At 39.1% G+C, this 22,811-nt stretch overlaps 1 long non-coding RNA gene across 1 annotated transcript in view; it reads right to left on the bottom strand.

Annotated features, from left to right (window-relative positions):
- Window positions 1-18,628, bottom strand: part of LOC100936966 (uncharacterized) — a 69,113-nt gene extending 50,485 nt beyond the window's left edge. The window contains exon 1 of the long non-coding RNA XR_008523589.2: window positions 18,496-18,628. This is a non-coding gene — a long non-coding RNA (uncharacterized LOC100936966). The remainder of the gene's footprint in view (window positions 1-18,495) is intronic.
- Window positions 18,629-22,811: the final 4,183 nt, after the last annotated feature.

The raw sequence follows: 22,811 nt of genomic DNA on the forward strand, positions 1-22,811 counted from the left end.
TGTGTACCAATACCAGCTCTGATGGGGGTGCCAGGGGAGTGACATAGACTCTGTGAGGTTCCTTGGTTATAAATAGGCTTAGCATGTTGACTTTCACAAATTCTGGTTGTAGTAGTAATGAACTACTCATATGGAGAGATTCAAGACCTTCTGGTTAACCAGGCTCGTGCAAGCAATGGTGATAGGTGAGGTTATACACAAGTTTTCTCCTTCCTGGGTGTCATGTTATTCTACCTGGAAATGTTGTAATGGATTGTGTCAGTTGACCTCCAGCCAGGAGGTGGTGCTTACAAAGGAGTCCTAGCTCTGACAGTAGTGGTGAGATTTGTGCTTGCCTTGTTACCCAGGGAGTTACTCTGGGTTCTCAGGTAATGAGTGGGGCTACAGAGCCTCCTAAAAGTTTTTGTCTTTTGTATTAAGCTACCACGGCAGGTGGAGGGGCAAAGCCAAGTGAGGGCTGGGTCAGGTAGGTCTGTGCTCTGGATCTCCATGTGCATAGAAAGCAGTGGCTCCTTGGGAGTTACAGGGGGTCAGGTATCTGGCCACTGGGGTAATGTTCCAGGGAGAAGTGTAGCTGCCTTTGCTGCCCAGAAGAGTTCATGCAGGCACTGGGGAATAGCAGGCAGCAGTAAACCCCACCCAGCTCCCACATACTTGGCAAGGCAGGTCTCACACCCTCAGTGCCTTAGTTCCAGGCAGTCTATGCTCAGAACTGAAAACTGCCCCAGGCTATAAGCCTTCCCCATGGGAGACAGCAACCATAGCTTTCAGGCCACGCCTCTCCCTATCTGCCCACACGGCCAGGGATCCTAGCTCCTGTGCTTGTGGCTGCAGCACGTTTCCCACTCATTTCCCAGTTTCAGTTGGGAGCTCCTCTCAACCTGCTACTGCTGCCTGAATTAGCTAGCAGAATTCCATGAGGTTTCCTGTGAGATAGAATCAGGGATGGCTTCCCTGAGTCCATGTTGGAGACTGGGAATGCCCACAAGGGTCTTCGCACTCCTGCTCCCTAAATCAACTCCACTGCTAAATAGAGTTAAGGCCTTCCCCCATGGCCTAGATGGTCAGGTTCCCCATTGGGGGTGGATATCCTGGAGGCAGTTTCTCCCCATCTCACACTCTGGGGATTTACAATTTTTCACCTGGCTCATGGTGTAGGCTGCAGCCTGATGCTTCTTTCACAGTTTCTGTGTTTTCTTTCCATTTTCCTGTTATATTTCTACATTGCTTCAAGGAAAAAAGCTCACAGTGTAAATCTCTACACTTCATTTTTGTCTTTCTAAGTGGGAGAGGCATGCTAACGCTGCCTCCAATCTCCCATCTTGGAACAAAATTATCTTTTGACATTATTAACTTGAACTTCAAAAGAAAAGAGAATTCTCAAGATAATATGTGAAACTTGAACTTTAAAATTAAAGTTCTGATAGCCTAAAATGGCAGTCCATGCTGTTTGTCCCACCTTCTTCTCCCCAACATCTAGCATATGGTGCCAGAACCAAACATAACACTCAAATATTTATTGAGATGAGCTGAACTAGATTTTTCACTCATAGTTAAAATGTTTCACGGGAAGAAAACCTTCATTTTGAAATGATAATTTTTGAAATAATTTAAAACTGGAGTAAATCCCAAGGCTCAGCTTGTGCTTTACAAGCTACTAGTATTTTGGCCAATAGAGAGAGAGCTAAAAATGGGGAAAGTGAATAGATGGGGGTCTTCAGAACCTGCTTTTTGTGATTAGAGGGTGGAGGGATATTTGTGAAAAGAAGAATTAGCACTTTCAGAAACTGCTTATGAGACAAAAGCAACAATATAACCTTCTAGAAAAGTTCTTCCACTAGATGTGTGAACTTGAAAAATTTATTTTACCTTTTTAAACTCCAATTTTCCCATCTGTAAAATTGGAGGATAGTATTAAAATACATATAAATTTTATTCCATCTATGCAATCAGATTATTCTTATTTTTTAGTGGACAACACAGTTTGCCATTTAATATTCCTATCCTCAAACTATTTTTTCAGCTCAATAACTGTCTAGGACCCATATAGCTAGATGTCCCTTCATAAATCGCAGATGAAAATATGGTAACTAGCATTAGTGACCAAAGACATTTGTAGATTCTATTATTTGTAATGACATTTGTAGATTCTATTATTTGTAATGACATTTGTAGATTCTATTATTATTTTCCCATTTTACAGATAAGGAAATACAGATAGAGAAGGTGGCTTGTCAATGATCATACTCCTATCTATGAAGAGTTGAAGGCAGAATTAGAATATGAACCTGTGTGCTTTCAGATGCTACACTTTGAACCTATATGCTGTACTGACACCTAAGTTTTTTTATCGTGGTGGGTGAACATGACATGAAAACATGCCTTAGCAAAATTTGTTCCAGAGATGCCAAGTATATAAACTTGGATTCAGCAGAGTAGAGATGTTAGAAAATAATAAAAAATCATAGACGAATGCCAAAGACAGTGGGTGATACTGAGGAAAGAGGCTGGTGAAAAGAAAAGAAGTTTACAGCTAGGCAGAACTAAACTCTAAGTACTAGTTTTATCACTTCTCAAACACAGAATCTTGCATTGGTCATTTAACTGAAGGTCATAAGTTTCTTCAACTGTAAAATGAGCTTGATATTATAAACTTCTGAGGGTTGTTGTGAGATTAAATGAGATAATACAAGCTGAGTACCCCTTATCTGAAATTCTTTGGACCAGAGGTGTTTCAGATTTCAGATTTGTTTTTAATTTTTGGATATTTGCATATAAATCATAAATTATCTTAGGGATGGGAACTAAGTCTAAACACAAAACTCATTTATTTTTCATGTGCATCTTATAGATATAGGCTGAAGGTAATTTTATACAATATTTTTAATAATACATATGACCTGTCACATAAGGTCAGGTGTGGAATTTTCCACTGGTGGTGTCGTTCAAATAGATTCAGTTGTTGAAACATTTAAGATTTTTTATTTTTTAATTGAGCATGTTTTACCTGTGTACATGAAGTGTCTAGTGCCTCTTTTGAGAGAGGAAGGAGTTCACAAAGCATCATGGGGCATTTGCAAGGGTATAAATTATATGTTGAAAATGGTTTCTTTTCAGTATCTTAGAGGACGTTTCTTGTTATTGTCCTTTGGATTCCTTGATCTAGGAGAGTTTTCTCTCCTTATCTGGTTTATAACCCCCTTGAGGGCAAAGACAGGCTGCCCTATGGTCTGCTTGCCCACAAGAGACACATGGTACCACACACACAGCCTCAACAATTTCCTATATGCTTCATGAGTGATATTTTGAGGGTATCCCTGTGTCTCTTTCTATTGGAATGGAATAGAGGGAGACTGAAAAAAGGGAGATCAACCAGCAGGCTGTTGAGGAAGAAAAAAACATTTCCATTTTAAATCTACTAAGTCAGCAGTTCAGAGTCTGTCTGTATTGATTTGCTTTTTAAAAAGAATATTAATTTTCCTTAAAAAATGCAGCTGAAAGACTAAACAAATTGGACCTTGGATTTATTTACTAAGATGCAGTCCTTGATTATTCTTCTCTTTAAATCATCCCACTGCTATTCTGAAGGCCCTTTAAACATGAATATTAATGTTGCCTGTGTCTGGCAGAGGCAGATGGATGTGACATTTTATAATTCAGATGTAAAAGTGAAAAGGTTCTCACAATTTCAACTCTAGTGCCTTTACTGTGCCATGTGAAGAGAAGGGAAATTGGAGTATACACAAAGGGGCTAGAAAAATTATCATTTTTTTTCCTAAGATAACTAATACCATTAGAAAGTTCTTATGAGAAAGTTCCAGATTTCTATTTGGCCAAAAGAATGCTTGATGTCCAGTTTCAGTTCTGATCACAGTTGTATTTATGTGGACATAGCTTTATTTACTTATTTATTTATTTATTTTTAAATAGTGAGGGGGGTTTTGCTATGTTGCTCAGGCTGGCCTCAAACTCCTGACCTCAAGCAATCCTTCCATTTAAGCCTCCCAAAGTGTTGAGATTATAGGTGTGAGCCACCGTGGCCTGACCTGGACATAGTTTTAATATTGGGTTTCTTTGTTTTGTTTTGGTTGAATTCATCCTTTCCTTTATTCATTCAATAAATATTTCTTGAATACCTGGTGTTCACCCAGTTGGGAGAGGTAGGAACCAAACAAAGTCCCTGACCTCAGGCACAATACAGAAACTACTTCCCTTAGTATAGTAGAAACCAGCCACACAAAGTCAAAACTTTAATTGGTTCACCCAACTGATGGTAATTGAGCACCATCATAAATCGGGTACAGTGCTGAGTAATGAGTTACCTACCAGTGAATAACGCTAGATTTCTCTGAGGGAGCTATCAGTCTATTGGAGGAAGCAGACACAAACAAAGAAAACAGAGTGATAAGGGGAATATAGGAGAGAAGTAGCGATTAGCCATGGGAATGTAGGCGAAGACGGGTGAAGAAAGGTATTTTAGCACAAAATCCTCTTATGAGAAAAATGGGAGTCAAAAGAGAGTGTGGAGAGTGCTAATAGAGAAACAAAAGTAAGTATGAGTGTATTGGTAAAAGAAAGAATGGAGTGGAGAAGCCAAGAGGAAGGGGGCAGGAGGTTGGAGAAAGAAGCATTTCTAGATTGCCTGACCCTGGTATGTCATGTTGAGGAATTTGGATTTGATCCCTAATATATAAGCTCCTGGAGTTGAGGTGGGGGTTAGGGGTAACTCATCCTGCTTTGTTTCTGTATCTATAGTGCCTATAAAGTCTGAGTAAGTCTTCAGGGAGCAAATGGATAAGCTAGGAGACTGAAGGAATGGGATAGGATATAGGGGATGGTGATGACATAAGCTGGTTTTTCATTCATAAAAATGTTCTGGCTATATGAAGGATGTACTTATAGAGAGCCAGGAAGGGGTTGGGGAAACATGTTAGTAGATGGCTGCATTGATCCTGGCAAGAAAAGATAGTCTAAACTGGGATGGTGGCAGTGAGAATAGAATTTTCTGCCATGGGAAATGGGAACACTTTTTGCCCATCTTCTATGTAGTCGTCATATGGTTAGGTTTTCTTGGTTTTGATTTCTGTTTGTTTGTTGGTTGGTTGGTTGATTATTCTTTTTCAGGGTTCTATAGTATTTTTTCTTGTTTTCTATATTTTTTCTTATTTTCTTTTCCCCTGAAAGGAGTTCCCACCTCCAAAATTGCTTGCTCCCAATATCAATGTCAGGTACTCAGCAGATACCTTTTATTTATTTTTATTCAAACTAAATTTATTTTAAGTGTTGATTATATTTTATTTATTAAAGTATATATTTAGGGAGTGCAACTGCAGATTTCTTACATGCATATATTACATAGTGGTGAAGTTTGGGCTTTTGTATATCCGTCATCAGAACATTGGAATAGAGAACATTGTACCCAATAAGTAAGTAATCTTTCAACCTTCACCTCCCTCCCACATTTTGTAGTCTCCAATGTCTATTATTCCACTCTGTATGTCCATTGTTTAGCTCCTACATATAAGTGAGAACATGTGGTATTGTGGTATTTGGCTTTCCAAGCAGACACTTCAAAGAAAAATTGTCTTTTAGTAACTAAGCATCCTGAAGTATATACTCTTTAGGCCAGGCGCGGTGGCTTATGTCTATAATCCCAGCACTTTGGGAGACCAAGGTGGGCAGATCACTTGAGGTCAGGAGTTCGAGACCAGCCAAGCCAACGTGGTGAAACTCTCGTTTTTACTAAAAATACAAAAATTAACTGGGCATGGTTCTGGGTGCCTGTAGTCCCAGCTACTAGGGAGGCTGAGGCAGGAGAATTGCATGAACCCAGGAGGTGGAGGTTGCAGTGAGCCAAGATTGTGCCACTGCTCTCCAGCCTGGGCGACAGAGCAAAAAAATCCATCTCAAAAAAATAAAAATAAAGTATGTACTCTTCAGTTTTGCAAACATTCCATTTTCACTGTATCTCATTTAGGTAATCAGTAGTAGCTTGGTATTGAGCTGTGGTTCAGAAGTACTTCTCACACTATGATCTTTAAGATCCAAATCTTTCTTAACAAAACTCTTCTTCAGGCCTTATATTTCTCCAATACTGTCCACTTTGCCAGTTGCAGAAATGATTGAATGGCATGACACCTCTCTGTGTTCCTAAAGTGAGCATTTTGTCCTGTATCTGTGGTCTCCTTGCTGGCTTATTTCCCACAGGTAAAATCAGCACTCCTGTATTCCTTGGAAATTGGAAATAAATTTTAAACGCCTTGCAGTGGAAAGTAACTTTGTTTAAAGTTGAAGCTAAAAAAAATTTTCACATTTCACGTTGCTATAAAGTTTTCTATGTAAACCCCTTTAAAAAAAAGTGTCTTTGGAAAGGGTCTTAATCACATGAAGCAAACTATGAGTTCCATGAGGAGAAATAAAGTTCTGTGGGGGCTTATCAGAAAGTCTTAAAGTATCTTCCATCAAGTAATTTTTAATGTCTCCAAAGAATTAGATATATATGTAGATGATATGTGATATAGCTTTTAATAGAGAGATACATCACATCCAATAGCATTTTCAAAAAGGAAATGGTTTTAGTGATTATCTTTAACAGATGGAATTTTTGATTACTGAACTCTTTAAGAAAATTTCTGACAGAAGAAAGTGCAAAGACAAGGCAAAGACAGAAGAGAAGTATGTGGTCCAGTAAAATATGGAATATGGCCATAGCATAGGTCTGGAGTGGTAGTAGAAGACGCAACAGAAAAATATGTTTAGGTTATAGCTTGGAGGGTGTTTTGTGAAGGACGGAAGGGTCTGCTCTTACTTAGCTAAGCAACAAGTGAATGTGAAAAAAGCACTGCCTTAGGAGGGCACAGGAATAGAAAGCTTAATGCAAGAACTGGGATCTTTGAAATGAGTCTTGATAATTCAGAATGTGAAGGACATTCCACCAAGATGGCAGAATAGTATGTCTAGACATGCAGAGGTGTGAACGTACCAAGTACGTTTGGGAACTTTAACGTAAGTGGTTGCAACTACAATGCACGCCTCTGTATATGCCTGCTTCTTTGTGGGCCTTTCATCCAGTGAAGCAGAAAGATGAAAGCTATGCAAGAAGCCAAAAACTAAGCATACCCCTAAACAAGTCAGAGGAGCCATGGGTAACAAGGTAGGGTTGGGGAAACTATACTTCAGTCATCAACTGTGACTGTGTTCTAGAGTTCCCTGATATGCCTAATGATATATCAAGGTTCTTTTCCACTCATGTGTTTTCATCGTATTTACTGACAATTCCCCTCCCTCTCCAGCACCCTGATAACAATTTCCCCTGCTTTTGGGACTTTGACTTTTTTTTTAATCACCAAATTACCCACTTTGGCCTTATATGACTCTAAATCTGTGTCTGTGATGGGGCCATGCTAATTCATGCTGTAAACTTACAGCTTCTCTTTAAGCAAAGGGAGAGGTCATGATACATGGCAAAGGGATGCCTCTTCCTGTAGCTGCTGCTCTAGAGGTCTGACCAATTTACTCATTCATTGCCAATGTGCTATTCAACATCTTCCTAGAGGAACACGTAGTAGCCCCAGATCTGTGTTTGGGTTACAGGCAGGAGAAAGGGACAGGGTGGGTGGGAAGGGAGAATGGAAAAGGCTGAGGGTGGGCGGTGGGGCTGGTGGGCAGCTCAACTGGGCCCATTGAAATACCATCTGCCTTGTCACCAAATGGCAGAGGCCAACAATTTGCACAACATGATTAGTACTGGAAAGGAAATTAAACAGTTATTACAGGGAGGCAATCAATTGGTACCTGGCAGTAGGCTGTGAGAAGATCTGTCAATCTTCTTCATTAATTGAAGAAATGTCTTCAGGGAGCACTTTCTAGGTATGCTTACTTAGTTACAGCAAAGGCCCAATCTCTTAGCAAGTAACCCATTATTATTATTAGCAGTAATATAATAATAATAACAATAATAGCAAATATTTTCTCTGGAATAGCAAATCTCAGAGGATATTTTTATTGCTAATATTATTAGTGTTATTATGAGGGTATCTTTCTCATGCTGGGCTCTAATCACCATTTTTATGAGTACTGTATATTCTTTCATTTAGGCAAAAGGATTTGTTTATGAAGGGACTTTTTTCCTTCCTGCACTACTGCTCTGAAGCTTAACTGTTTTTAAGAGGAGCATGCCATACTTAGAGGGTGATATATGTTATTAGTGGAATGCTGCCTTCTCAAATAAGGTAGCTGCAATGTCACTAAATGCTCAATAGCATATGAGCATGAATTTTGAGTTTTCTTTCATTTATTTTTTCCAAGTGTAGCTTGGCAATGACTAGCTGTATTATGGCAGGGATTCCAGTATCAGGTAAGAAATTGTACTTTTTAAAATGGTTCCTTCTAACCCGAGAATCAACAATTTTATGTGTGATGATGTAATATGAAGAATGCCAAATGATCAAGAGAGAGATCCATGCTGCTTTTGGTAGAATAGCATGGCTGAAATCATGCTTCAAATAATCGTGAGAACGTTTAGTGAGCTTTCTTACTCTTGGCCAGTGAGGGCAATGTCAGGAAGACTACCTCTGTCAAACCTAGTGCTTGGATAAAGGACAAAAATTCAGGTTATTTTCCTGCTGCTTAGGACATTTCGTGAACATCTCAGGCGGGATATAGAAACTAAATATGCCTAGTAGTCAACTAAAAGTAAGTCCTAGCAGCTGAGATCCAGAGTGTGCTGAAAACTTTTAGGCAGGGCTGGTTGGCAGATGAATCTTGTTACCTCATTTCATCTCTCTATCTCTCTCTCACACATACACACACGTATACACAGGCTCCCCTCTTTGCCCTCCACACTTTTTCTCTCTATCACCATAGGAGAGTATTTTTTACTCCAACTTCTGAGACACCTCTTTTCTTTGCCCTTTGTCAATGGGAGGAGACATCTTCTAGGCCTGTGCTTCTCAGTCTTTCATTTGTATATGAGTCACTGGGGATCATGTTAAAATGCAGGTTCTAATTCGGTGTGTCTGGAGTAGGGCTTAACATTGCACATTTCTAATAAAACTCTTAGGCGATGGAGATGCTGCTGGTGAGTAGAACAAATCTGTAGTAGGAAGGCTTTACATGCCTCACAGCTGTGCTGATTTGGGGTGGACAGAGGCAGAGAGTAATTCAGAATCTTATCAGTCCAGTAATCAAAACTGTGGATGAAAATGGATTAAAGCTCTAAAACAACCTTGTCCTTCCTGTGGCCCGTGCGCTGCATGCAGTCCTGGACGGCTTCGAATGTGGCCCAATACAAATTCGTAAACTTTCTTAAAACATTATGAGACTTTTTTGAGGTTTTGTTTTGTTTTGTTTGTTTGTTTGTTTTTTGCTTATCAGCTATCGTTTGTGTTAGTGTATTTTATGTGTGGCCCAAGACAATTGTTTTTCTTCTAATGTGGCCCCGGGAAGCCAAAAGACTGGACACCCATGAAAAACATGAGGTTCTCTAAACTCACACACCTGAGAGCCATATTGGTCAAACATCTCAGGGCTAAGCTTTTCTTATAACATTAAAAAGCGATCCTCAACAGCTGAGAAAGGGACCTCTGAGGAGACATTCTAGAATCTTCCCTCCCCCAAATCTGGGTTTACATCTTTAATGAAGATTCAGGTGTTCTTCTTTATAACCAAAATAATCTTCTAGTATGAGGCACAAAGAAATATGGGAAAACAGAAACATAGAGAAAGATAATAAAGAACACATGAAATATCACAAAGGTTATTTTGGTTATGCCTCAATAAAGCTGGAAAAAATAGGAAAAGAAAACGGAAATAAAACTTTTAAAATACCATTTCAATAATCTCTCCAACCACCATGTTTTTCTGTTTGGTCTAATGAGTTATATACATAAAGGTAGTTTTGAAAGAAAAGCCTGCACCGTCCTGCCTGCCATCCTTTGCACTTCCACAGTAGTCAAGCCCAGTACAGGTCATTAGCATAGTGCTCAGTCTGAGATGGCTTTGAGTGAAGTCCCCAAAAAAATTTGATTGCTGAAGGGAACAGGGTTAATTGCCAGCCTCAATGCTTACACACAGAGAGAGGTAAGCGTGCCTCACCAGCTCACAAATAACATGAAAATTAAATTACCCAGCTAACAGGCTGGATGTAGTTTGTTTTTTTTTCCTCTTCCTTTTTCTAATGTACATCAACAGATGGAAGGGTTAAAGATGTGACGGTTGGCTCAGACTGAATATGTCCTTTCTGATTCTGGAGTGTTTTTAGCTTCAACTTTGAAATTTGTTGTTTGTTTCATGTTCTTTCTTTGCAGGCTTGGGAAATTAGTCATTTCCTCAGAGAAAATCAGATAGTAGACATAAATCATTGAATCTCTAGGTCATTCATTTCAAACTACCTCAAAGTTCTTTTCACTTCCCAAAGTTCTTATCATATACTGACTGAGGAAAGAATGGATAGCTACATTTTTTGTAGATAGACAGTTGCTCACATAATTTAAAACCTTACCAGACAAGTAATTATACATCATCTCCCCCTTAGTGCTTTCTACCAAGAAGGCAGAGACAGAGGATGTGTTTCAGATGAGGTGGAGAAAGGGGGTCAGTACCATATCAAGAAAGCTATGTCCTGCTGTCTTTATTACAAAGGAAAAATGTGCTTTCATCAGAGATTTTACCTAGCAAGTGGGTACTATATAAGAAAGAAAGAAAGGGATGAATAATATACTCATTTCTCCTTAACAGGACTGATCTAAAACAAAGTAGCAAAAAGCATAAAATGGTGATAATATACATCAATCAGTTGGAAAATTAGAATAATTTAGATTGTCATAGCATGTACAAAAGTCACATAACCTCTTCATGACAAATATTAGCTATGCAAGATGTTTTAAGTTTCTAAGCCTTACTAAAGTCCTTTTCATCTGTAGAGTGAGGAAAATAATAAATCTGTCCTCCAAGTTTTTGTGGGGGTAAGAGGTGGAGTAAAATGATATTAGCTCAGTGCCTGGAACACAGCAAGCACTTATTAAACATTAATCATCATTATCATTTCATTTGTGTAAAGTTTTGGACTAGATTATGGATTCCTAACCTTTTCATTACCAGGTATCTATTTTGTTATTTTTTTCAAGAGCATATGTTTGAGAATATTTTCATACCCAACATACTACATTAACCAAGTAATAATTAAATTGTTCTCCCATTTTAGCTGTTCCAAGACATAGAGCAGTCGATTAGCGCTTCAGATGTCTGTAATAATAAGTATTACCATGTTGAGTTCACATTCTAATATGAAGTAAAGAAGATCACATTTTAAAATGGCTGAATAGGAACAGCTCTGATCTGCAGCTTCCAGTGAGATCAACTCAGAAGACAGGTGATTTCTGCATTTCCAACTGAGGTACCTGGCTCATCTCACTGGGGCTAGTTAGACAGTGGGTGCAGCCCACGGTGGGTCAGCCAAAGCAGGGTGGTGTGTCACCTCACCCGGGAAGCACAAGGGGTCTGGAAACTCCCTCCCCTAGCCAAGGGAAGCCTTCGGGGACTGTGCCTTGAGGAACAGTGCACTTCGGCCCAGATACTGCACTCTTCCCATGGACTTCGCAACCCACAGACCAGGAGATTCCCTCCGGTGCCTATGCCACCAACGCCCTGGGTTTCAAGCACAAAACTGGGCAGCTGTTTGGGCAGACACTGAGCTAGCTGCAGGAGTTTTTTTTTTTTATACCCCAGTGGTGCCTGGAATGCCAGCAAGATAGAACCGTTCACTCTCCTGGAAAGGGGGCTGAAGCCAGGGAGCCAAGTGGTCTAGCTCAGCAGATCTCACCCCAACAGACCCCAGAAAGCTAAGACCCATTGGCTTGAAATTCTCCCTGCTAGCACAGCAGTCTGAAGTCAACCTGGGATGCTCAAGCTTGGTGGGGGGAGGCGCATCCACCATTACTGAGGTGGTTTTCCCCTCACAGGCTAAACAAAGCCACTAAGAAGTTCAGACTGGACGGAGCCCAACCCAGTTTGGCAAAGCTGCTGCAGCCAGACTGCCTCTCTAGAGTTGTCGTCTCTGAGCAGGGCATCTCTGAAAGGAAGGCAGCAGCCCCAGTCAGGGGCTTACAGATACAACTCTCATCTCCCTGGGACAGAGCACCTGGGGTAAGGGGCAGCTGTGGGCACAGCTTCAGCAGACTTAAACTTTCCTGCCTACCAGTTCTGAAGAGAGCAGCTGATCTCCCAGCACAGTGCTCGAGCTCTGCTAAGGGACAGACTGCCTCCTCAAGTGGGTCCCTGATGCCCATGCCTCCTGACAGGGAGACACCTCCCAGCAGGGTTTGATAGACACCTCATACAAGAGAGCTCTGGCTGGCATCTGGCACATTCCCCTCTGTGACAAAGCTTCCAGAGGAAGGAACAGGTAGCAATTTTTGCAGTTCTGCATCCTCTGCTGGTTATACCCAGGCAAACAAGATCTGGAGTAGACCTCGAGGAAACTCCAGCAGACCTGCAGCAGAGGTGCCTGACTGTTAGAAGGAAAACTAACTAATAGAAAGGAATAACATCAACATCAACAAAAAGGATGTGCACACAGAAACCTCATCTGAAGGTCACCAACATCAAAGACCAAAGGTAGATAAGTCCACGAAGATGAGGAGAAAACAGCGCAAAAAGGCTGAAAATTCCAAAAACCAGAATGTCTCTTCTCCAAAGGATCACAACTCCTTGCCAGCAAGGGGCAAAAAGCTGGACGGAGAAGGAGTTTGATGAATTGACAGAAGTAGGCTTCAGAAGGTGAGTAATAACAAACTCCACCAAGCTAAAGGAGCATGTTCTAACCCGTTGCAAGGAAGCTAAGAACCTTGCAAAAAGGTTAGAGGAATTGCTAACTAGAATAACCAGTTTAGAGAAGAACATAAATGACCTGATGGAGCTGAAAAACACAGAATGAGAACTTCATGAAGCATACACAAGTATCAATAGCCGAATCGATCAAGCAGAAGGATACCACTTAATGAAATAAAGCATGATGATAAGGTTAGAGAAAAAATAATGAAAAGGAATGAACAAAGCCAACAAGAAATATGGGACTGTGTGAAAAGACCAAATCTATGTTTGATTGGTGTACCTGAAAGTGATGGGAAGAATTGAACCAAGTTGGAAAACACTCTTCAGGATATTATCCAGGAGAACTTCCCCAACCTAGCAAGATGAGCCAACATTCAAATTCAGAAAATAAAGAGAACCCCTCAAGAAGAGCAACCCCAAGACACATAATTATCAGATTCACCAAGGTTGAAATGAAGGAAAAAATGTTAAGGGCAGCCAGAGAGAAAGGTCGGGCTTCACAAAGGGAAGCCCGTTAGCCTAACAGCATATCTCTTGGCAGAAACCTTACAAGCCAGGAGAGAGTGGGGGCCAATATTCAACATTCTTAAAGAAAAGAATTTTCAAGCCAGAATTTCATATACAGCCAAACTAAGCTTCATACGTGAAGGAGAAATAAAATCCTTTACAGACAAGCAAATGCTGAGAGATTTTGTCACTACCAGGCCTGCCTTAAAACAGCTCCTGAAAGAAGCACTAAACATGGAAAGGAACAACCAGTACCAGCCACTGCAAAAAACATACCAAATTGTAAAGACCATTGACACTATGAAGAAACTGTATCAACTAACAGGCAAAATAACCAGCTAGCATCATAATGGCAGAATCAAATTCACACATAACAATATTAACCTTAAGTGTAAATGGGCTAAATGCCTCAATTAAAAGACACCGATTAGCAAATTGAATGGAGTCAAGACCCATCGGTGTGCTGTATTCAGGAGATCCATCTCACATGCAAGAACACACATAGGCTCAAAATAAAGGGATGGAGGAATATTTACCAAGCAAATGGAAAGCAAAAAAAAAAGCAGGGGTTGCAATCCCAGTCTCTGATAAAACAGACTTTAAACCAACAAAGATCAAAAAAACCAAAGAAGGGCATTACATAATGGTAAAGAGATCAATGCAACAAGAACAGCTAACTATCCCAAATATATATGCATCCAATACAGGAGCACCCAGATTCATAAAGCAAGTTCTTAGAGACATACAAAGGAACTTAGATTCCCACACAATAATAGCGGGAGACTTTAACACCCCACTGTCAATATTAGACAGATCAACGAGACAGAAAATTAACAAGCATATTCAGGACTTGAATTCAGCTCTGGACCAAGCAGACCTAATAGACATCTACAGAATTCTCCATCCCAAATCAACAGAATATACATTCTTTTCAGCACCACATAGCACTTATTCTAAAATCGACCACATAATTGGAAGTAAAACACTCCTCAGCAAATGCAAAACAATGGAAATCACAACAAAAAGTCTCTCAGACCACAGTGCAATTAAATTAGAACTCAGAATTAAGAAACTCACTCAGAACCGCACAACTACATGGAAACTGAACAACCTGCTCCTGAACGACTACTGGGTAAATAATGAAATTAAGGCAGAAATAAATAAGTTCTTTGAAACCAATGAGAACAAAGACACAATGTACCAGAATCTCTGGGACACAGCTAAAGCAGTCTGTAGAGGGAGATTTATAGCACTAAATGCCCACAGAAGAGAACAGGAAAGATCTAAAACTGACACCCTAACATCACAATTGAAAGAACTAGAGAGGCTGGGTGTGGTGGCTCATGCCTGTAATACCAGCACTTTGGGAGGCTGAGGTGGATGGATTACCTGAAGTTGCGAGTTTGAGACCAGCCTGACCAACATGGAGAAACCCTGTCTCTACTAAAAATACAAAATTAACTGGATGTGGTGGAGCATGCCTGTAATCCTAGCTACTCAGGAGGCTGAGACAGGAGAATCGCTTGAACCTGAGAGGAGGAGGTTGCGGCAAGCTGAGATTGTGCCATTGCACTCCAGCCTGGGCAACAAGAGCAAAACTCCATCCTCCCCACTCCCCCTCCAAAAAAAAGAACTAAAGAAGCAAGAGCAAACAACTTCAAAAGCTAGTAGAAGACAAGAAATAACTAAGATCAGAGCAGAACTCAAGGAGATAGAGACATGAAAAACCCTTCAAAAAATTAATGAATCCAAGAGCTGGTTTTTTTGAAAAGATCAGCAAAATAGGTAGACCGCTAGCCAGACTAATAAAGAAGAAAAGAGAGAAGAATCAAATAGACACAGTAAAAATGATAAAGGCAATATCACCACTGATCCCACAGAAATACAAACTACCATCAGCGAATACTATAAACACCTCTACGCAAATAAATTAGAAAATCTAGAAGAAATGGATAAATTCCTGACACATACACCCTACCAAGACTAAACCAGGAAGAAGTCAAATCCCTAAATAGGGATTATCCCTTGTAACAAGTTATGAAATTGAGGCAGTAATTAATAGCCTAGCAACCAAAAAAAGCCCAGGACCAGACGGATTCACAGCCGAGTTCTACCAGAGGTACAAAGAGGAGCTGGTACCATTCCTTCTGAAACTATTCCAAACAACAGAAAAAGAGGGACGCCTCCCTAACTCATTTTATGAGGCCAGCATCATCGTGATACCAAAACCTGGCAGACACAACAAAAAAAAATTTCAGGCCAACATCCCTGATGAACGTCAATGCAAAAATCCTCAATAAAACTTGGCTGGTTCAACATATGCAAATCAATAAACGTAATTCATCACATAAACAGAACCAATGACAAAAACCCGCATGGTTATCTCAATAGATGCAGAAAAGGCCTTCGATGAAATTCAACACCTCTTCATGCTAAAAATTCTCAATAAACTAGGTATTGATGGAACGTATCTCAAAATAGTAAGAGCTATTTATGACAAACCTACAGCCAATATCATACTGAATGGGCAAAAGCTGGAAGCATTGCCTCTGAAAACTGGCACAAGACAAGGATGCCCTCTCTCACCACTCCTGTTCAACACAGTATTGGAAGTTCTGGCCAGGGCAATCATGCAAGAGAAAGAAATACAGGGTATTCAAATAGGAAGAGAGAAAGTCAAATTGTCTCTGTTTGCAGATGGCATGATTGTATATTTAGAAAACCCCATCGTCCCAGCCCAAAGTCTTCTTAAGCTGATAAGCAACTTCAGCAAAGTCGCAGGATACAAAATCAATGTGCAAAAATCACAAGCATTCCTATACACCAATAATAGACAAACAGAGGGCCAAATCATGAGTGAACTCCCAGTCACAATTGCTACAAAGAGAATAAAATACCTAAGAATCCAACTTACAAGGGACGTGAAGGACCTCTTCAAGGAGAACTACAGACCACTGCTCAAGGAAATAAGAAAGGACATGAGCAAATGGAAAAAACATTTCATGCTCATGGATAGGAAAAATCAATATCATGAAAATGGCCATAGTTCCCAAAGTAATTTAAAAATTCAATGCTGTCCCATCAAGCTACCATTGACTTTCTTCACAGAATTAGAAAAAACTACTTTAAATTTCATATGGAACCTAAAAAGAGCCTGTGTAGCCAAGACAATCCTAAGCAAAAAGAACAAAGCTGGAGGCATCATGCTACATGACTTCAAATTATACTACAAGCCTACAGTAACCAAAACAGCATGGTACTGGTACCAAAGCAGATATATAGACAAATGGAATAGAACAGAGGCCTCAGAAATAACACCATACATCTACAACCATCTGATCTTTGACAAAAAACTTGACAAAAACCAGCAATGGGGAAAGGATCTCCTATTCAGTAAATGATGCTGGGGAAACTGGCTAGCCATATGCAGAAAACTGAAACTGGACCCCTTCATTACACCTTATACAAAAATTAACTCAAGATGGATTAAAGACTTAAGGGTAAGACCTAAAACCATAAAAACCCTAGAAGTAAACCTAGGCAATACCATTCAGAACACAGGCATGGGCAAAGACTTCATGACTAAAAACACCAAAAGCAATGGCAACAAAAGCCAAAATAGACAAATGGGATCTAATTAAATTAAAGAGCTTCTGCATGGCAAAAGAAACTATCATCAGAGTGAACAGGCAGCCTACAGAATGGGAGAAAAATTTTGCAATCTATCCATCTGACAAAGGGCTAATATCCAGAATCTACAAGGAGCTTAAACAAATTTACAAGAAATAAAAACAACCCCATCAAAAAGTGGGCAAAGGATATGAACAGACACTTCTCAAAAGAAGACATTTATACAGCCAACAAACATGAAAAAAAGCTCATCATCACTGGTCATTAGATAAATGCAAATCAAAACCACGATGAGATACCATCTCATGCCAGTTAGAATGGTGATCATTAGAAAGTCAGGAAACAACAGATGCTGGAGAGGATGTGGAGAACCAGGTGTGTTTTTACACTGTTGGTGGGAGTGTAAATTAGTTCAACCATTGTGGAACACAGTGTGGTGATTCCTCAAGGATCTAGAACCAGAAATACCATTTGACCCAGCAATCCCATTACTAGGTATATACCCCAAAAATTATAAATCGTTCTATGAAGACACATGCACATGTATGTTTATTGCAGCACTGTTCACAATAGCAAAGACTTGGAACCAACCCAAATGCCCATCAATGATAGACTGGATAAAGCAAATGTGGCACATATACACCATGGAATACCATGCAGCCATAGAAAGAATGAGTTCATGTCCTTTGTAGGGTCATGGATGAAGCTGGAAACCATCATTCTCAGCAAACTAACACAAGAACAGAAAACCAAACACTGCATGTTCTCACTTGTATGTGGGAGTTGAACAATGAGAACACATGGAGACAGGGAGGGGAACATCACACACCAGGGCCTGTTGTGGGATGGGGGGACTAGGGGAGGGCTGGCATTAGGAAAATTACCTAAGGTAGATGATGGGTTGATGGGTGCAGCAAACCACCATGGCACGTGTATACCTATGTAACAAAGCTGCACGTTCTGCATATGTATCCAAGAACTTAAAAGTATAATAAAAAAAGAAGATCATATTTTAACTAAATCATGTTAAACTATTCAGTTTTATCTTGAATGAATATGAGCTGATTATTCAAAACATCTCAAGAACCTGGTTGTTCAGAGACCCTGGACAAGGACAGTCTGTAAAGTCGTTTCTATAACTAAAGCTCTATTATCCCGTGGTTGAAAATTCTTCAATGCCAGATAGAACCATTATGTGATTTCAGGGACACTGGAAGGTATCTCCACCCCTTCTGAAATCCCATCAACTGAATGACACCTGCAGTTTAGCTCACAACTGGAACACAATGAATGCAAGAATAATAGGACTGCTGGGATCTCATTCAAAGCTGCTCAAAATACTTATTATACTTACTATGCTTTCTTAACCAAGAAATCAAAATCCAGGAAGTGAACACCAGCATACTCAAACCAGTTAGTGCCATAGTCAGTATATCATACAACCTTCCCAAGATGAAGAGGGATGTGATATTCCTCTGGCAAGAGGAATAAAACTATCAAATCTGAAATAAATAGAAATTATTTTACCTTTCACACATTTTCATAATTTCCCCTGCTGCTTCAGCTAATTAATTATCAATGCTGTTTGTGTTTAGACAGAAGAGTTTGTCTCCTTCACAGCCCATCTGCTTCTTGGTAACCTTGCTGTGAAGTCATTGCACAGCAGAGTTGCTGATAAAGCTATCATCTCCATGACAACCCGCTGCTATGTCACAAATGCAGGAGTGTGACCTCACTGCAGCTAAAAGGAGAAATCAAACTGGTGTCTGATTTGTGAGGCGATAAGAATTTTTAATTAGACACATAGTTTATTCATTTTTTCCCTAGAAATATGAGAAGGATCCTTATAGAGAAATATTACTACAATAACCTTACTGCTAATTATTAAATATTAAATGAACATTTTAATATTAGTGGTACAATATACATGTGCAAGTGGTTATACTTGGGTGAAATGTCCTATGTAAATATTGTATTCATATCCTGAAAACATTCTATAATTATTTTGTTATATATCTCCCAGCAAAGATGACTCATCTTCTGGTATGATATTTACCAGGCTTGAGAAAGTAAGCAGCTTCTTCCTCACTGATTACATCTATTTGTACAGCAGCCCATATACTGAAGGGGAATTATGACATGTAGCCACTGTGTCTCTCCTAGAGAAGCAGCTAAACACACTGAGTGAGAAGGTGAATTCTGAAATCGACCCACAGGAACTGTTACCATAAGTTCTGATCAGCATGTTGTTTTCTTCTTTGGATGGTTGGTTAACTAGTTACTCAGTTGTAAGATGCGGGCAGTAAATATTACAACCTGGAAGTGCTGCATCTCTCTAGCTGTCAGAGAGCTAAGGCAACATCATTCATTGGCCATTTGTTGTGTGTGCATGTACTAGATACTGTTTAGAGGAAAAAAAAAAAAAAAAAACCAGAGAAGACTTGCACAGCCTGTACCCTGTAGTTGTTTACCATGTTATGGGAGATTGGCAGGATCAACAGATACCTGAAAGCACAAGGGGATGTAGAATTGTCATATTTCAAGACTAATTTATATAGGTGCTAGGTGTAGAAATAAAAGAAAAAGACATCAGACAAACTTCACATTAGATGGAAATTTTCAAATTGATGATTAGAAAGTAAGAATATAAAACAGCATCTTCTAAGTGTTTACTATGCGTGAGGCACCATGCTAAGCACGTTGCATTCTTCATATCGTTTAATCCTTTCAACAACCCTAGGACACAGGCTTTATGGTACGTTTTATAGATGAGAGGATTATGGTATATTTTATAGTTTGGGGGTTAAGTAACTTGTCCAAATCAGTAGGAAGCAAATTGGCAAATTTCAGAACCTGTGTATTCCAGAACCTACAAATTTATGGCAAATTTATGCTGCCTGGGAAGATCAGATAGGAAAATTGCATAAACACAGTTCAGAGATGGTAATAGGCAACATCCTGTCGAGGACCAGTCAAATCCCCTTTGTTCCACTCTTCTCATTTGAAGTGACCTAAGGCATGCTGGCTGGACTGACTTCCCTACAGCTTTACCCATAATCCCTTCAAATTCAAAAATACCTTTTTCTTTCTTGTAACACTAAAGAAATATAGAAGCCAGCATATGTTACTTGAAAATACTTCCATTCTTGGAATCTTCCACCTTTGAACATTCTGGATTTTTAAGAATTAACTGAACTGTGTGGGAAGACTCAGCAGGATTAATACATTGATGGAAATGATGGATTCTACTTTTTCCCCACTTGCCTGCGTACTTAAAACTGCAGTTATTTATGCACTGTGGTTTAGGCATCTTCTCCATTATGTAACATCCATTGATCTATAACACTCATACGCTCTCCGATATAAATTTTTCATCCAATGTACTTGCATGTATTGTGCTCTCATTTGTCCCTGGAAACATTAAAGAGGAAAAATACTTTGATGAGTTAAGAGACAACAGGGTATTCTTAAAGCTGAATAAGTTAGATTTGTGTAAATGGGGATGGGAATTACTGGTTGGCCTTAAAGTTTAGGTTCTAAATTGGAGGCAACTGAATGGTACCAAACATTACTTATCAGGAATGTTGTATGAGCTAAAAGAAATCTTTAGCTTTTCCTTGCTTACATAAACTTATACAAAATTTACATTTTTAAGAGGAAAAAGCAGAAATGAGATCAAACTGTTCCCAGTTACATAATTTTATTTTATTTTTTTACACAACAGTGTCACCAGGACATTAAGCACACATTATAAATAAGCATACTTCATTCATTTTAATCAGTGCGTAGTGACTTAATCTGTTTCTTTTTACAGATGAAGTTGTTTCCATGGTTTTTGTTTTTATTGTATGGTTTGTTTTATTTTGTTTTGCTGTTATGAAGAATGTTGCAATGAACCTCTTTATACACATATTTTGCAAAATTGGTGAATATCTCTGTAGGATAAGTTCTTAGAAAAAGAATTGTTAGGTCAAAGGAAATACGGATTACATATTTTTATGGATATTGCCAAAGATTGTACAAAGTGCATCAATGTAAATGCTCACCGAAAGTCTATCTAGTATTTCAATGTATTTCCCTTCAGCGTTATGTAGCATAAAAGTTTTAAATTTTTACAGTTTTGATGTTTTGTTCTTCTATAAATTGTCCATGTTATTGTTCATTTTTTCTATTGAATACTTTAAAATTTTATCCATGGCCAGGCACGGTGGCCTATGCCTATAATCCCAGGATTTTGGAAGGCTGAGGCGGGCAGATCACCTGAGGTAGGGAGTTCGAGACCAGCCTGGCTAACATGGTAAAACCCCATCTCTACAAAAAATACAAAAATTAACTGGGCATGATGGCACACGCCTGTAATCCTAGCTACTCGGGAGGCTGAGGCATGAGAATCCCTTGAGCCTGGGATGCGGAGGCTGTAGTGAGCTGAGATTGCACCACTGCACGCCAGCCTGGATGACAGCATAAGACTCTGTCACCCACCTCCACAAAAATAAATATATAAGATAAAATTTGATTTATAAAATGATTTTAATATTGAACATATTAATCCTTAGACTATCATATTGGATAGAAAGAGCTTTCACAACTATCATTTTTCTTTTGACTTAGTTTATGATAAATTGGAAAGTGGCAAGAGTTTTAAAATTTTATACGAATTTATCAAATGTTTTGTGGCTTCTTGGTTGTAATTTTCCCCTTCAGGTATTTTAGAAAAAAAATTATGTATTTCTATTTCATCCTTATTGGTCTTTTTCTTTCTTTTTTTCTGTTTATATATTATTTATTATTTTTTCTACTTGGACATTATCTTCATGTATGATATAAGAAAGGGATCCAGTCATATTTTTTAAAATACTAGACCAGTGTTGCAACAACATGTTTTTAAAATCTACCTTTTACTCACCCTTATCAAATGTTAAATCCCCTTAAGTATTTATCTCTCCATATTATTTTCCTTGTTCATTGTCATTCTGAAAACCTGAGCTAGTATAAACTGTATAAAGTATTGTAGCTCAATATGTTTTAATATTTAGTAGTCTCTGTTTCCCTTCTTTTATTTTATTTTATTTTATTTCATTTTTTGAGACAGGATCTCACTGCACTGTGGTTGCCCAGGCTGGAGTACAGTGGCACAATCTCGGCTCACTGTAGCCATGACCTCCCAGGCTCAGGTAATTCTCTCACCTCAGCCTCCTGAGTAACTGGGACTTCAGGTGTGTGCCACCATGCCTGGCTATTTTTTTTTTTTTAATGGTAGAGACAGGGTTTCATCGTGTTGTCTAGGCTGATCTCAACCTCCTGGACTCAGGCAATCTGCCAGGCTCAGCCTCCCAAAGTATTGGGATTACGGGTGAGCTATAGCATCCAACCCAGGCCACCACACCTGGCCGGCTTTTCTTTTTTAAGTTTTATTTTGTTTTTATCCTGACTTTTCTACGTGCTTTTTTTTTCCATATAAAACTTGGGTCATCTTGGTACTTCAATTGAGATTGTGCTAATTTTATAGAGAAATGCTATCATTATAATATTGAATCTTGATCCTAGAATAACATGTTTTTCCATTTATTCATTTTTAGATCCACAGGGTAACTAAATATTAATATATTTCTTTCTTAGTTTTTATAATAACCTCTATAAATTCTGAGATAAAATGATATTGATCATCAAACCTCTATGTTTTTATTTTCAATGCTCATTCCATTTTCCTGGTGTCATTGCTTTGTGTCTTCTCATTTAACCTTGGAAATTTAAAAATTCCACAGCAGTGAATTAGTCCGTCCAAATTTTGGAGACTAGCCTTTTAGCTGTGAAGGGTTAGTCAACAGTATTTGAATGATGGT

This window comes from Pongo abelii, chromosome 2, assembly GCF_028885655.2.
Source record: "Pongo abelii isolate AG06213 chromosome 2, NHGRI_mPonAbe1-v2.0_pri, whole genome shotgun sequence".
NCBI classification, from domain to species: domain Eukaryota; kingdom Metazoa; phylum Chordata; class Mammalia; order Primates; family Hominidae; genus Pongo; species Pongo abelii.